We start from the raw sequence: 15,915 nt of genomic DNA, 5'->3' as shown, positions 1-15,915 counted from the left end.
GCCCCATTAGCTCTGTCTATGGACACAAAGATTGATATGATGCGCATGAAGGTAGAGATTAGCATTAACTACTAAAAGCTATCCTATGGATAAGAGATAAATCAGAATGAAACATTACAAGGCCAGGAACCAAAAAAAAAAAAAAAAAGTGGATTTAAGTCAAGAAACTCAGTGGTAAATGTAATGTAACCTGAAACATCAAATCCAATATTTTATTTCAAGCTGTGTGATTCCCACTTTATCCTATCAAGTATGTTAGGAAAAAAGAAATAATAGCTTGCTACTACACAGAAACAGAATGCAGATTTATGCCCATAAATGATTAAAATATCAATTACAAACCTACCAGGCGATGTGTGTTTAGTGTATATTGTAATAAATTATTGTAAAAAAAGAGGCAAATTTGTAAATACAGATGCGGCAGCTAAGATTTCAAATGTCATAGGATAGTCTTTTTTTAATTCTTATTACATGTCATTGCACATATATTTTGTCTGCCCAGACAGTATGAGAAAAGGATGTGCTCAAACATATAAATGAGCTTAATTCCATGAGTAGGAGTTATTATGGAAAGGATTCGCATCTGTTTAACTGAACTTTAGGTCATTGATTAAAAGACAACAGCCAAGCATAGAAAGGCTTGAGGAGCGAGCTCCTAAGCTTTCTGCAGTACATTGTTTTTGCTGCTGTTTCAGTGTTTGACATTTAAATTATAAAGGATCTGTCAAATTACTTAAGGTGTCACTATGTTTTATACTATCTTTTCAACATTCCTCTATTAGCTGCACAGTTCACTGCGCTTTTGTAATAAAGAACTTGAGGCTCTATTTTATGTTGGTAGTAATTTTAAAAGAATCCCCTTGGATATAAATGAGGCAAAAGCCTGGTGCCAAAGAACAGCTGACAAGCAACCCATAGAGTGTTATATGCATAAACTGCGCCCTTCTTAGCACATAATATAGCTACCAGAAACAGATTTCCAGTCGCCGATAGGTCAAATTGCATCGATAGACACAAACAAAAAAAAAAGAAAAAACACAGATTGCCGCAGGGCAAAGCAGAGCTCTCAGAAAGGTGGAGCGGTAAAACAAGAGTACATTACCGCCTTAATATCCGAAGCTTAATCTGATCTATTCTACCACTTTGGGTCCAATGGATTCATGGGAAAGGCAGGGGTCAAAAGTCCTCGGGCTGCCAGACAACGTGGTGGAAAGTTAAAGTTTCTAACTGCATTCCAACAGTTACCACAAGGGAACAGGACCACAGAACGGGTGAACAAGACCCTGACATGACTCCAACTCTGCACTGCAGGAAAACGGACAAGAAGCAAGGCAAACTCTTCAATTTGATGCTAGCGAACAGGCATCGCTCCAGGCTTTAGGTAAGTTAGTGCTTTTGCAAAACTGGTTCCAGACATTCTTTAAATGCTTGGAGGAAGATCGCAGTTGCTTCCTTACTGTTTAGAGCGGAAAGTTTGGACCCTAGATGGTAAAAAATCAGAGTGTTGGGATATCTCATCTGAAATCTTATTTGCTTCTTGATCAAGTAAGCGCAGAAAGGAGCGAGCTTTTGTCTTTCCATCTTTATCGGTGTAGGGAGATCAGATGAGAGAAATATTTTAGAACCATTCCATTGAATAAACTTTTTGTTTCGGGATGCTATTAAGAGCTTGCTTACATGCTGAAAGTTGAGTAGCTTCACATAAACAGTTCTCGGCTTGGTTTTGTCATATGGTGGTCTTAGGGCTCTATGTGCACGCTCAATTATTATCTGGTCAGATATAGGTGATTTATCCAGAAACAAAGCAAATATTGTAGATATGGTTTCAAGCAATGTGGATTGGTCTATGTGTTCCGGGATGTCTCTTAGAATAATGTTATTGCGCCTGGATCTAGCTTCAAAGTCCAGTAATTTCTGCTGCATGTCCAGGATAGTTGTAGCATTACTTTTTTGTTCTTTTTGTAGTTGTTCAATTTTGACTTCGTTGTCAAACACCTTTGCTTCTGTTTTGTCAATTCTTGTGAGTATTCTGTCTATAGAGTCACTAAAAGTTTTTAGTTGCTGGGAGAAGCTTTGTATTGCTGTTTGGATAGGCTGCAAAGCCAGTTTTAAATCCTCCATGCTGGGAGGGTCAGAATTCACTTTAGCAGGTGGTTTTGTAGATTCCTGTTGCTTGGCAGTCCTAGCCGTTTTAGGGATTACCTCTTTCTCTGGAGGTGATATTGCAGAGAATTAGTGCTTTGAGCTTCCATAGATTCAGATTCCTGTGACATATCTAGATTTTTTTTCTCCCTTTTGTCTCTCTTATTTTTAGATAAGTGTAGACCCAAGAGCCCCAGACCACATGGACAGAAGGCAGCAGCAAGTTAAGAAAAAAAAAAAAGATCAAAATATTAACTTCAGTTTCCAGAACCGGAGTCAGATATTAACACCAGGTAAGTTCCTCAGTACCGAGAAAAGGTTGTTGATCGCAGAATTTACTTCTCTCCCATAGGATAAGGATGTTGATTTATTGGGAGTAGCAGAGCTATAGAGTAACACTGCTTCTAGGACGGCAGCCATCTTAATTCTCTGCTCTGGGTCTTTTATGTTTTCTGTAGTGTGATTCATTGTAATTCATCATTGATTTGATATAATCCTGTGGGTGGTTTTCCAGATGAACTTATCCACTGAATCTTGGATAAGTTGTTTCGTGGTTGGTAAGTGAGCATCTCTGTGCAGCTGTTCACTGGTTACATACCATGGAGCATCTAAGATGAGTCTAAGGATCTTATCTTGTAGTCTCTGGAGAGTTTCGATATGGCTGAAGGATGCATATCCCCATACTGGTGATGCGTAGAGCATCTGAGTTCTGGTTGTGGTCCTGTAGAGAAGCAATTTGTTTTTGATGCTCAGGGCACTTTCCCTGTTCATTAGTGGGTAAAGTTGGTTATAGGTTTTCCATGCTTTTGCCACATTAGTTTCTATGTGTGATTTCCAGGAAGCTCGCTTGTCCATTGTAACTCTGAGGTACTTTACAGATTCTTTCCAAGGGATGGCTTTGTTGAACATTGTAATCATTTTGTCTGGATATACGAAGTGTCTACTCATCCATATAGCAGTGCTCTTTTCTGGGTTAATCTCTATACACCAGGTACGGAACCAAGTTTCTAGAGCGTCAGCAGCCTCTTGGAGTCTTTTGGAGATTAACCAGGGTTGAGTGGATTTATATAGTATTGCAGTATCATCTGCATACTGTGCCAGCAAGGTTCTGCCTGCATTTGGAATGTCACTAATGTAGATGTTAAACAACAGTGGTGATAGAGTGGAACCTTGAGGGACTCCGGCTGTGATGTCCTTTTCCTCTGAGTGGGCTCCATTCATTTATACTCTAAAGGTTCTACCTTGAAGATAAGAAGAAACAGGTTGGATCAAGTAAGAGGGGGAAGCCTTTTGTGATAAATTTGTATATGAGGCCCTCATGCCACACCTTGTCAAAAGCTTTGGAGACATCTAGAAAAATAGCTCCTGTTGCCCTTTTAGAGGTATATCCTTCAGTGATGTATTCAAAAACTTGCAATAACTGAGTTTTATGGAGTAATTCTCTCTGAAGCCATGCTGTTCATTGTTGATCACTTCCTTTAGTGAAGCATATTTCTGCAGGCGTTGTAGGATAATTGTTTTCTATCGCTTTCCCCAGGGTGCTTAGAAGACTGATGGGTCTAGAATTCTGTGGGAAAGCTTGATCCTTGCCAAGTTTTGGGGGTACTACCACATCTGCCTTTTTCCAGCACTTGGGGAAATATCCTAGTCTCATTGCAGCATTGACAATGTTAGTAATTGTGGCTACAGCCTTGTTGGGTAGATATCTCAAGGCTTTGCTAGGAATGTTGTCTGGTCCAGCTGCCTTCTTGACGTTAGCTTTTTGTAATATTGTCCTAATTTCGCTTGGTATGGCATATTCTATTCTTTCGTTGTGTTGCTTGCGTAAATATTTTTTCATGGATTTGTGGAATTCTTCAATGTGTACCAAATCTGCCTCATGAAAATTTGGAGAGCTCAGCCTTGTCCTGACAGGTGAAGACTAGCTCATTTAGCCCATGTATAGCAGGCATCAGGACTGGTTTTTGTCTTGGCGCTTTTGAAACTTTCCATTTAACGTTTGCATGGTTTTCCATTTCTGAGATGGTTAGGGCCCATCTATGATTTTTAATAGCTGCTAGTGCTTTTCGGATTTCTGCTGCTAAATTATTTTTGGAATGATCCTCCGGATAGTGGAATTTTTTCCATTTTCTGCAAGCTCTATTCTTTTCTCTGATCTTTTCCTTCAGCCAGGTTGGTATCTGAAGAGAATTTTTCTTCCCATAATAAGGAAGCTTCCTGGTTGCAGTGGAGATTGCTCTTTGGATACAGCTAGTGAGGGAGCTTGCAGCTTCATCCAAGTGGGTCGAAGTAAGAATGGTAGGAACGTGAGGTAGACTGGACTGCAAAATGTCCGTGAAAGCTGCCCAACAGATTTTTCCTGTTATGGTTTGATTGCTTGCCTGAGACAATCTAAGGAAAGTATTACTGGATTGTGATCAGTGCTTAACTCACTGACAGTATAAATAGTAGGAATATGAACCACATTTTTTAGTAAGGCAATGTCCAGAATATCTGGACGGTGACCATGCAGGTGATGGTGAGCTGGTTCATTATGGCCGAGTACCACTACTTGTTTGGTGTCTAAGAAGTTGACTAGAGGTTTTCCTTTGGAGTTTGTGGTATTGCTGTTCAAAGTGTGGTGTTTAGCATTAAGATCCCCGGCCAGAACCGTTGGTAAATTAGATTGGAAAATTAAGTCCAAGTCTTTGTGTAGCAACTGCTTTAAGGGTGGATTGTAGGCAGCAACCAATCTGAGGGGGCCCTCTGCAGTATTAATGTTGACAGTGTTGGCTTCTAAATGGTCAAGAGTGATGTTAGGGAGTTCTGATTGGTCCAAGTTCATCTTTGCAAGGATAGCAGTGCTGCCTTCTCTGCCAGTTTTGCGATCTTGTTGGCAAACATGATAATTTCTAAATGCTGTGCAAGTATTCACAACGAAGCAGCCAGGCAACTCCTCAAAATTCTTGTGCATAAAAGTCTTTTATTGAACAACCATAAAACTGTAAGCACTTTCGCTAACAAGCTTCTTCAGACCATATAACACAAAATAAAATGATAAACCATTTATAAAAATTTCAAAAATAATTAAAAAATCACATGGACACACCACTTAAATCATCCATCTCCTTAAAGAAGAAACAGTATGTCAACCACATCTAGATAAAACATTCATATTGCATTTCTAAAAAATGTATAAATATACATATACATACAAACATACAATTATGCATAAAAAAAAAAATATATATATATATATATATATATATATATATATATATATATATATATATATAAATGAAAAATAAATAAAAAATAAAAAACACAAGTAAAGACTGATTCATTTCAGAATCCTCCGTTTTCTAAGTAGGGGGTTTATAGATATGGTTTCAATTTCAGGGTCCTTGAGGTCATTGTCCCGAGTATTAGGGAAGGTGATATTCGGAATCACACCGAGTACAGGGAAACTAAGTGGATTATCACCCTTAGAGGAGATAGGGGGTTGAATGAAAGGGCTTCTATAAACCCCCTACTTAGAAAATGGAGGATTCAGAAATGAATAATTGTCTTTACTTGTGGTTTTTATTTTTCATTTTTCATATATATATTTTTATATATATTTATTTTTATATACATAATTGTATGTTTGTATGTGTATTTATACATTTTTTAGAAATGCAATATGAACGTTTTACCTAGATGTAGTTGATATACTGTTTCTTCTTTAAGGAGATGGATCATTTAAGTGGTGTGTCCATGTGATTGGTTAATGTTTTTTTGAAATTTTTATAAATGGTTTATCATTTTATTTTGTGTTATATGGTCTGAAGAAGCTTGTTAGCGAAAGCGCTTACTGTTTTATGGTTGTTCAATAAAAGACTTTCATGCACAAGAATTTTTAGGAGTTGCCTGGCTGCTTTGTTGTGAATACCTGCACAGCATTTATTTTTATCTACTTTCTTTGCAACAAAGCATTTATCCTGTGGGTTATTTGCTGTTTTATTTTATGATAATTTCTAAATTTAATTTCTATGCCAGGACGTAGATGAGTTTCATATATGAGCATTACATCAATGGAGTGAAAGTTTAGAAAGACCTGTAACTCGTCTGTATTTTCTTTTAAGGCCATTGGCATTACGGTTCAATCTATCTTGTATTTATGCAAAAAAAATCCAAAAACTCTTGAACATACAGTTATACAGAACAATATTTTCATTGGTCAAATGGGCCTGGTCATGGATTGGTTGTGTCTTTAACAGTTTGTGATTGGTGGTGGTTGAGGGTTTTAGCCAATCGGAGGTGGGGGTGGTGTACACTTATCGTTGTAATAGTAAGATACAGTTATTTCAATTATTAAATTTAAATTTGTGTGTTACATAGAAAATCTTTATCTAACTATGGCTATAAAATTACAAGGTGGCTCGGCAATTCCCCTGTATATAAGTCTTAGTACATGTATCAAAACCAAGAAACTAAAAATCCTCCTTAATCACACTTTTTTCTTTTCCTAATTTGTCTGCGGTCAGCAATGGGGAAGCAGGGAACGTGTTACTCTGCCTCTAAGCATGGGTCTTAGTTATTGCTTGTTTGATACAGATGCCCCATAAAGCTGGTCTGCCAGTAAATAATGGCTGCCCAAAATGTGTAGTCATGAAATAGGTCTTCGGGATATCTGAAGAGCAAAGCTGGCCACTAAAGAATTTACTATGTTGTCCTTTTATGCCAAATGCACTTATAGTGGAAAATCTCAGACTCTGGGGGCTGCCCACTCAGAAAATGGCACGTTTCTTTAAGAAAAAGAACCCTTTGTTTCTTTAATGGGTTAAAGTAAGGAGGTTAAAAAGTCTCTCCTTCGTCTACAAATCGAGGACTGTTCATGTAAAAGTGAATAAAACTGGAAAATAATGATAATACATTAAATACATTTAAAATCCCATGTAGTTGTGTGTCGCTGGGTCACCCTTTAAGGATCATGGGTCCAGGGGGAAATTAATAATTTATCCGATGTCTAGATATATTTAAAACACCAAATAATAAAGATGATGCAAGATGTTGGCCTATGACTTCTAATCTTTCTAATGATTTAAGTCTCTGAATTATATATAAAAAAGCAAATATAATAGTATTACACTAAAATTGGCAGGAAGTAATGTGTACATTATGACTGGAGATTTTTATGCAGGTAATGTGGTTTTCGTCACTGGCGGAGTTACTACTTAGATGTGGATCTGTGAACTTTTGGATTGGGTACTGGGAAGAAAAGCGAGTCGGGATTGGTGGGGTAGTGTAGTATCCTGGTAAATGGTCTAATGGGAGTGGCCCGTTTTGGATATATTTATTAAAAATATATCACTCTGTAACGAATATTAAAAAAAAAAATTAACCTATTATACCTGTAATGAGCCGAAGACCCAGAAGTAAAATGAAAACGCATATAATCATAGTTAGTGGGTTACTGAAACCACTGTGGCTTATTTAACAGTCACCCCAGAACATAACTAATTAAAAAATAACTATTTTAGCTGCCAGCTTGCAATAATATGTGCTCCGTAGCTAATGAACACTCCTAAGGGTGGGCAAAATGATTAGGATAAGAATCACTGAAATTTTCCACATTAATAATAAACTTAAGTTGAATAAAGGGGGGGGGGTTCAGTCGATAAGTTGCCATTTTGTAGTAAATGATACTAAAACTGTGGTGGGTAAAACTATTAGATTTTGAATACTTGCAATAATTGTTATAACTAGGAAATGGCTGGGGATTTGTAGGCGGGTAAACTACTTATCGTCGCAGGCTGAGTTACTGTTTAGGGGAGGTTCTATAAGTATTCTAAGTAAGTGACTGGGATTGAAGAAAAAGTGCGACTGGATTGGTGGGGTAGTCAAGTATTCTGGCAAATGGTTAAACTGGGGGGGGGGGGCGCATGGTAGATGTATACGCTAGTAACATAATTTGTACCAATGAGTAAATCAAATTAAATAAATCAAAATTGCCTAACATGAGGTGAAGCCGCTGGACATCAATAAAACAAACCATCAAACACAGTTAATGGGCTATTGAAAAATGTGGCTCAAGAACACACAACCCTCCAAAATAACAGAAAAACTCCTCTGAAACAAAATGGTCCACTGCAGTTTGCTCCATAGTATTGAACGTTCAATGAAGTGGCCGTAACAATCCGCTTTAGTTTTACTGTACCCAACTTTTCCCATAGTAACTAAAATAAAATAGAAAAATAAACTAAATAAAATATATAAAGGCAATGCAGCCACCAGGAGCCAATGCAATGTTTTTCCATAGTAAATGAATGCATGTATGAATGCAAATCGAGCTGGGCGAGCCTATTTATTTTAGCCAGCTTGTATTTATCAAAATTAGAATAAAATGAATTTACAATGCAGGGAAAGAATCAAGTCATTATCTAATATCTTCCAGGTCACTTATGTAAAAAAAGAAAAATAAGTAAAATTATGTTTTTTTTTTTTTTTTGTTTGTTTTTTTTAAATCTGGCGGGAAATTTAAATGGGAGACTGGCTGGGACAGTTAAAATATACATTGAGTATTTGATTATTCGCAGTGTGAGCCTTTTAAAATAAGCTGTTCTTTTTATTATTAATCTATTTAATTCTAGTATTTTTTGTCTTAAAGTAGAATGGGTTATAATATGCCAATCATGTTGTACGTTCATGGGCATTTGCTTTACCACTTAGTGCAAAAAGATGGGGAAGGTTGAAACAAGGCTGTCCATGGGAATGGGGACTGAGATGTTCCCTTATCGAAGGTGGAAAACTTTTATTTCATTAGGGAATAAAATGGGTGTGTGGGGATTTTTCACACTAACCCTGTGCCTAATACATATCTTTTAAACAAGTTAGAATAAAATGATCCTTTATTGCTCATTGTGTGTGTGTAAGATTGGGTGATACTGTCTAAAATAGGGTTCTGGTTCTTATATGTTACTTAACACAACCAAAAAGAGAAATATATACAAAATTGACCAACCTTTTATCCTTTCTGTAAGGTGTACCAGATTTCGAGATTACGTTTTCAGCGCTGTCAGAAAATGGTCTAAAAGTTAAGTTGCAAGTGAAATTCTTAAGAGAAAATCAGTTAAGAAAACTCTGTATATAACAACTTGATTATTCCATTAAACCTGAATTGGTTAAGTGAAATCTGTGTTGAACATCCTTGATCTCCTAAGCAATATATATCCTCACAGTAAAAGAGTCATAAAGCAGCTGTCCTTGCGCTTTCGCCCATAGGCTTCATCAGACCTACTAATGGTGTAAATCCCTAAAGTCGGGATATTTTATGCAACTTTGTCAGATATTAAAATTAATTAAAACAAATGAGGTTTGCTCTTAGTGCTTTAGTAGTATGCATGGTGTAGTAACCTTCTCAGATTTAAGAAGCTGTTGATTGAGATATGCATATTCAATCCTGGGGGTTTATTTGCACAAACTGCCATTCAAGTTCATGTTTTTCCAGAATGTCATTGATCTGGCCTTGTAAATCCCCTTTCTTTATCGTGATCAGAATATGAAAATGAAAGTTGCTGTGGCCTCTCTCTTCTTCTTGGTGCCTCGCAAGTGCATTGTTGGTGTTATGGTACCTTAGATCATGTAAATGTTGTTGTAGGGTGGCCGCGGTGGTACAGTGGTAAGCGTTGCTATCTCACAGCAAGAGGTTCTCCGGTTCGATCCTCAGCTGGAGTGCCTTCTATGCGGAGTCTGCATATTCTCCCTGTGGTTGCGTGGGTTTCCTCCGGGTGCTCCGGTTTCCTCCCACATCCCAAAAACATGCTGTAGGTGGATTGGACTCTCTAAATTGGCCTTAGTGTGTGTGTGTGTGTGTGTGTGTGTGTGTGTGTGTGTGTGTGTGTGTGTGTGCGCGAGCGTGTGCCTTCTGTGGAAGGTTGGGTGCTGGGCTGGCAACTCGATACTGGAAAAACTCCACTGCCAATCATGAGCGGACAGGTGATCCGCTGTGCTGACTCTTAACCGGGAAAAACTGAAAGAAGAGGAAGATGATCATATAAATGTGCGATTCTGTGCTTGAATTTTCTAAATTCTTACCGATATAAAATGCATTACATTTTATGCATTCAGCTCTGTATACTAGGCAGCTAAAGTTGCAGTCCCCTCGCTGTTGTACGATTTATGGGTGTTGGGACAGAAGTGGTCCTTGTTACTTGTGTGGGCAGTAGACACAGCTTCTTTTGCAAGTGAATGTAACCAGCTCTCTACATGAGAGAGGGTCAGTATCCTTACTTGCTTTTTCCACATAGTGTCTGAGGTTTTCATTCCTTCTTATGCTGAATTTAGGTTTGTTGGGGAGAATCTCATTGATGGTGTTGTTAGTGTCTAAAATGCTCCAGTTGTCCAGGATGATATCTATCAGCACGTGGAAGTCCGTGGAGTAGGTCAGGATCATTGTAATGTCTTCTTGTTTCTTCTTCTTCGTCTTTCTTCTTCCTAATTCGAGGGAGCTTGGGTTGTGCTGTTTTTTTTCTCTGATAGGGTCAAATATCTATCTGATGAACAAGATAAGGAGATGTAAACTGAGTGAACAACACGTTACCAAAAACACAACCAAAGCTCACTCTGGAAGCTCCAAATAAGGGCTGAAAAACCACTGATATAAATCCCCAAATATAATTCCACAGAAATGAATCCAAGGTTTGTTGAAATAACCAGTGATGATTCCAAAATGCAAAATAACTCTTTAATAACGCTTGAAAATTCCAAACAAGTACGTTTTCGAACACCTTCTTCAGCAAAAGACAATTACAACTTACTAAAAATGCTTGCACCTTATATACAAGGGAACTAATTGTTAAATTGATTGATTGAATTGTTTAATTGAATTTCATTATGCCCTGATAAAAGTTTAGACACAAAATATTCACTTGAAAGTTTTTACTTGATAGTAATAAAACCAAATAAATAACAAGTGTTAAAAACAATCATACTGCATTTTTACAGTACTGGGAATGACGAAAAAGAGCATTATGTTCATTACTTATAGCCACATGCCACTCCTGTAATTCATTTTATATAGGGAAAACAGAAAGGAAGCTCAGATCCAGAATATATGAACATTACTATGAAATTAAAAAAAGTAATGAATTTCGTCATTCCCAGTACTGTAAAAATGCAGTTTTCAATTTTTTTGTTCTAGAGGTAGTACCAAAAGAAATCAGGGGTGGCATGTGGGAAACCAAACTTGAGTATAGGGAATTATTCTGGCAGATAACACTGGACGCTACCAAAGGACCTGGTATGAATGATATGCTTTCTATCATTCCAGTTTTAAAGCTTAGAGCTGCCAAGTTATAATCCACAATATTGTTTTTAGCCACTAGATGGTGATATACACTACATATTATATAGTAACATTTCAATACCTACAAGTACAAGGAACTTCTTTTAAATTCTTTTAAATGTTTTAAAATAACTTTTATACAAATATATTTAAACATTCTTATGAGTATAATGATTGTTTTTAACACTTGTTATTTGAGAAAGACTTTATCTTTAACCTCTCTTCAGTAACTTTGTCTCATGAGCAGAGAAGAGTGTTAAACTGGGGACTTAACTTCATTCCAACTGGTAACTCTACCTTGAATGTTGTTTTGATTTGAAGTTTTTTGTAAGGAGTATTTCTTTGAAATTACAGTTTGAGAATAGAGAAGGTTCTGATGTTTGTTTGTATTTTCAGGAAACACAGTGTTTTTACACCTCTGGTAGAAGCCTTTTTTAAGTTATGTACTGATTACATTTATGCTTACTTTTCTAATCCTTCTGGTAGGAATAGAAAAGTCAGGAAGAGTTTTCCTTCCTGCTTGACTTGATGAAATGTAAAGACATCTGTTTCCGCCCAGTTGATAAAGGGGGTGGCGTAGTTGTCATGGATATTTCAGAGTACTTAAATGCTATGTTTTTGATGTTGAGTGATGAATGTACTTATAGCAAGCTGAATAGTAAAGAAGTCACGAGACTGACTAGTAAGATACATGAGAGAATAGAAGGCCTACTCATGGATGGTGTGATAGATAGACGCCTGTATGAATATTTTCTGGTTGAGAATGTGGTAATACCTAGAATATATGGACTTCCCAAAGTACATAAGGATCAGTTGCACTCGTCCATGCGGCCGATAGTATCTGGTAGGGGCTGGGCCACTGAGCCTTTGTCTATTTTTGTTGAGAAACAGCTATGTACAGTAGTTAATGGAATAGGGAACATCCTTAAAGACACTAGGGACTTTCTGAGTAAACTGTGTAGTTGGTCTGTTACAGAATATAGAGAAGAGGCCCTCTTGGTTACGTTAGATGTTACCTCATTATTTACCTGCATTCCAACTGATGCAGGTATTGATTATGTTCGAATGAACCTAGGCAGAAACCCTGCTTTCAGCAGTGATAAAGTTTATTTAATCTGTACTCTGAAACTTATACTAGAGCACAATGTGTTTTATGTTTGAGAATGAACATTATCTGCAACAGACAGGGGTGGCTGTGGGCACGGTATGTGCCAATATGGTTCTAGCCGAATGGGAGATGCAGAATGTTTTTTCAGATAACAGGTTCAGAAGGTCTGTACTTTACTATGGCCGCTATGTGGATGACCTGTTCCTTGTTTGGGGGGACACAGTAGAAAGTCTTGACCAGTTAGTGCTCTATCTGAATAGCACTACCAATTTACTTATGAATGGTCTACAGAACTCATCCCTTTCTTAGATGTAATGGTATATAAGACTGTAGGAGGTATATATACCATACAATATGTTAAGCCTTGTAAGACTAATAACAGAGTACATTCACGCAGCATGCATCCTAAGCAAATCAAGCAGAATGTCCTTAAAGGGAGAGTGTCAAGATTCCCTGTAGATCTCATTGTTTTGATTAAGCTGGTAGGTCAGGTGATCCTATTGTTTACATTCAGACAGCTTTTAGTATGATGGCTCAGGTTTCAGTACCTTGGGGGAAGGGTAACTTAACTCTTCAGGAAATCCTAACAGTTTCCTCTGTGTGCTCATTTTATTTACAGCCCCATGCTGATAGTAAAACCATATCACTACAATTAGAAATGTAGGGAAGAAGTGCTTACATGAGCTACTGTTTTTTTTTTTTGTTTGTTTTTTGCATCTTTCACTTTGGAGGCAGACACATAAATTTGATTTTTTTTTTAAATATTTTCTGCAGCACACTTGTTTGGAAGTACATCTAATGGAAAAAGATGTAATGGATTTTACTGCTCATTGATGTGTTTTTACATAATGTCCTACTGCTGTTTATTATATGAGAAAAGAGCATCACAACTATGTCCCTAGATGAGCAGTACAGGATGCATTACTGTTGTTGGAAGAGGACTAATCAGAATGTGATAGAAAAAAATGTGCACTGTTGCATTAGAAGCACTCAATAGCTAAGTCAGCTTTCAATAGTAGACATGTGGAAAAGACAGACTACTGTTCCACTTTGCTAAATAATTATCCCTGGTCCTAACAAGCAAACAGTGCTTCAGGAAGGTAATTTGTAAAGGGTCTATATCAGATAACCGAAAGTTGTTTTCAGTGAACGCTCACATGAGCGAAAATGCTGGAAATCGTAAGAGTGTTTGTGGGGTCTGGTACAATGAGGAGTGGGATGTTTGCCTTTTCCTCACTGTAGTGCAAGCTCAGAGTTGGAATATATAGTTCGAGGGGATGTGGGGGGCACACACCCCACAATAAGGAGTTCGATGTCCAGCGTTTTTGCTCATGTGAGCATTCGTTGAAAACAACTTTTGGTTTTCTAATATAGACCCATCTGTAAAACCGTTCAGCATGGGTACCACCCAGAAAGAATTTTAGTGAGCTTATTCAAGAATGCTGTAAAATCTGAACTTTCCTAAAGCTGTGTTAATATACACAGACAATATTTTTTTTCTTTTCTGCTTGTTTATGCAGCTTACCACATTGCATTACAAATCATATGCAACCTAAAAGCTCACTGTGCCACTACAAAGTTTCAGAAAGTGGATGAAATGCATTCCTCCTGTCTAACAAACACCATACCAAAAGGAATCAGGGTTTGCAATAAACTTATAAAAGGCTGTTTTATAATCCCAACTCACATGTCATTGAAAAACAATATACCAAACATAAACGAAGGGTACCTGCAAACTGCTGAAAAGTGATATAAAAAAATCAATGTGAAATAATAACCTGACAAATAGAAACAACGAAAGAACAGTAATGCACCTTGCCAGTTCTGCTGCACCCCATGTCGGGACTGTTCCACCCAGTCCTTCTACTTGAATAAGCCCACTAGTCTGAACTCACACAACTTTGTACCAAGTGAATTACAGAGTTTATAGTAATAAGTGCTTGTCCCAAAAACTATGCAGCCTTGGCAGGGCCGGCCTTAGCTCAAACGGCGCCCTAGGCGAAGCACTGCTCTGGCGCCCCTTAAGCCCCACCCACACTGAACACAAGGAACACCCCTATTTGAGCCATGCCCACAGAAGGGCCACTCCCACAAAACACTCCAGTTCTTTCCATGTTTAAATGCATGAAAATCCAAGTCATACTTTAAGACATCTTGTAGTTTAGTTGACTGCAATTGAAGGCTGAATATCCTTAAACCTGGTTGATCTGTTGCTTGTGTAGTGTTCATCTGCAGTCATGAGACAGTATTAACTTTTTTTGCAATGTGCATTGATGTTTCATTGATGTTTGTGTAGAAGTTCTCATTTGGTCTAGTGTAGCAGCAACTCTACATTTGTACTATATACCCTGATGTGCTTCATGCTCTTCACAGGTCAGCAATCAAGTCTACACATACTTCAGACAGCTACATAGTGATGTGGTGGTGCTGCAGCTGTATGCTGACCCAGAGGCCAAAAAGGAAAGCAGTGTTACTACAGTCAGTGATGTCTTGAACTTTGCATACAACTTAACACTAAGCAGATTTCAGAATTGTATTGGCAGTGTTTATCCATTATGGGTTGCAGATGGATATGGGACCTTTAAATTCAGTTTTAAACAGCAGTGTACTACTTTCAGCCATCATGTCAATGCAAGTAATTTGAAGACATATTTAAGACGAGAGACATCAATAGTGTCAAATGATTTATTCCATTACTTGTCAAGTACATTTTATATGCAATCTTTGACAGTAAAATTTTGCATTTGTACAAACTGTCAGTTCTGGTTGACCAATTTGAAAACAGGTTTCAGTTGGCACAATTAATGCTAGAGACATTGAAATAGTCAGATTTTATTTCATTGCTGGCTGCTAGACATTTACTTTATACAGTTTATAAATTGTCAGATGACTTTATTGCATTGCTCTCCCATTACATGTACAGTTCTATATGCATGTTTCACATTTGTATAAACTGCCAGGTGCACTTGAATTGTCATTTCATGTGAAAGACATTGGAAATTGTCATTTAATTATTCCTTTGCTGGCTACCAGATGAACATTTCCAACTGCAGTCTTCAACAATAAAAAGTGTTTCACTTGTAAAAACTGTCCAGTCTGCTTGATTTAAAACATTGGGTTTCAGTTGGCACAATTAATGGTAGACATTGAAATTGTTAGATTTTAATTGCTGGCTCCTAGACATTTCTATATGCAATATTTGACAGTTAAATGTTTAACTTGCAAAGTGTCAGGTCCACATGAGTAACTTCAAGACATTCATTTAGCTGGTTCAGTCCGTCGGATCCGACTGCCAAGAGACTTAGGCAGGCCTCTCCTTCGGCTCCAAAGACTTCGGAGCCGAGGTCGGAACGGTCTGCCT

At 37.6% G+C, this 15,915-nt stretch overlaps 1 long non-coding RNA gene across 1 annotated transcript in view; it reads left to right on the top strand.

Moving 5' to 3' along the window:
* LOC122790783 overlaps positions 1–15,641 on the top strand; it is a 46,697-nt gene extending 31,056 nt beyond the window's left edge. The window contains exons 2-3 of the long non-coding RNA XR_006363035.1: positions 2,315–2,435; positions 14,928–15,641. This is a non-coding gene — a long non-coding RNA (uncharacterized LOC122790783). The remainder of the gene's footprint in view (positions 1–2,314; positions 2,436–14,927) is intronic.
* Positions 15,642–15,915: the final 274 nt, after the last annotated feature.

The sequence above is a fragment of the Protopterus annectens genome, chromosome 16.part0 (genome assembly GCF_019279795.1).
Source record: "Protopterus annectens isolate FY-2018-M chromosome 16.part0, PAN1.0, whole genome shotgun sequence".
Taxonomy (NCBI): Eukaryota; Metazoa; Chordata; order Ceratodontiformes; family Protopteridae; genus Protopterus; species Protopterus annectens.
This window is presented reverse-complemented; position numbering and strand designations above follow the sequence as displayed.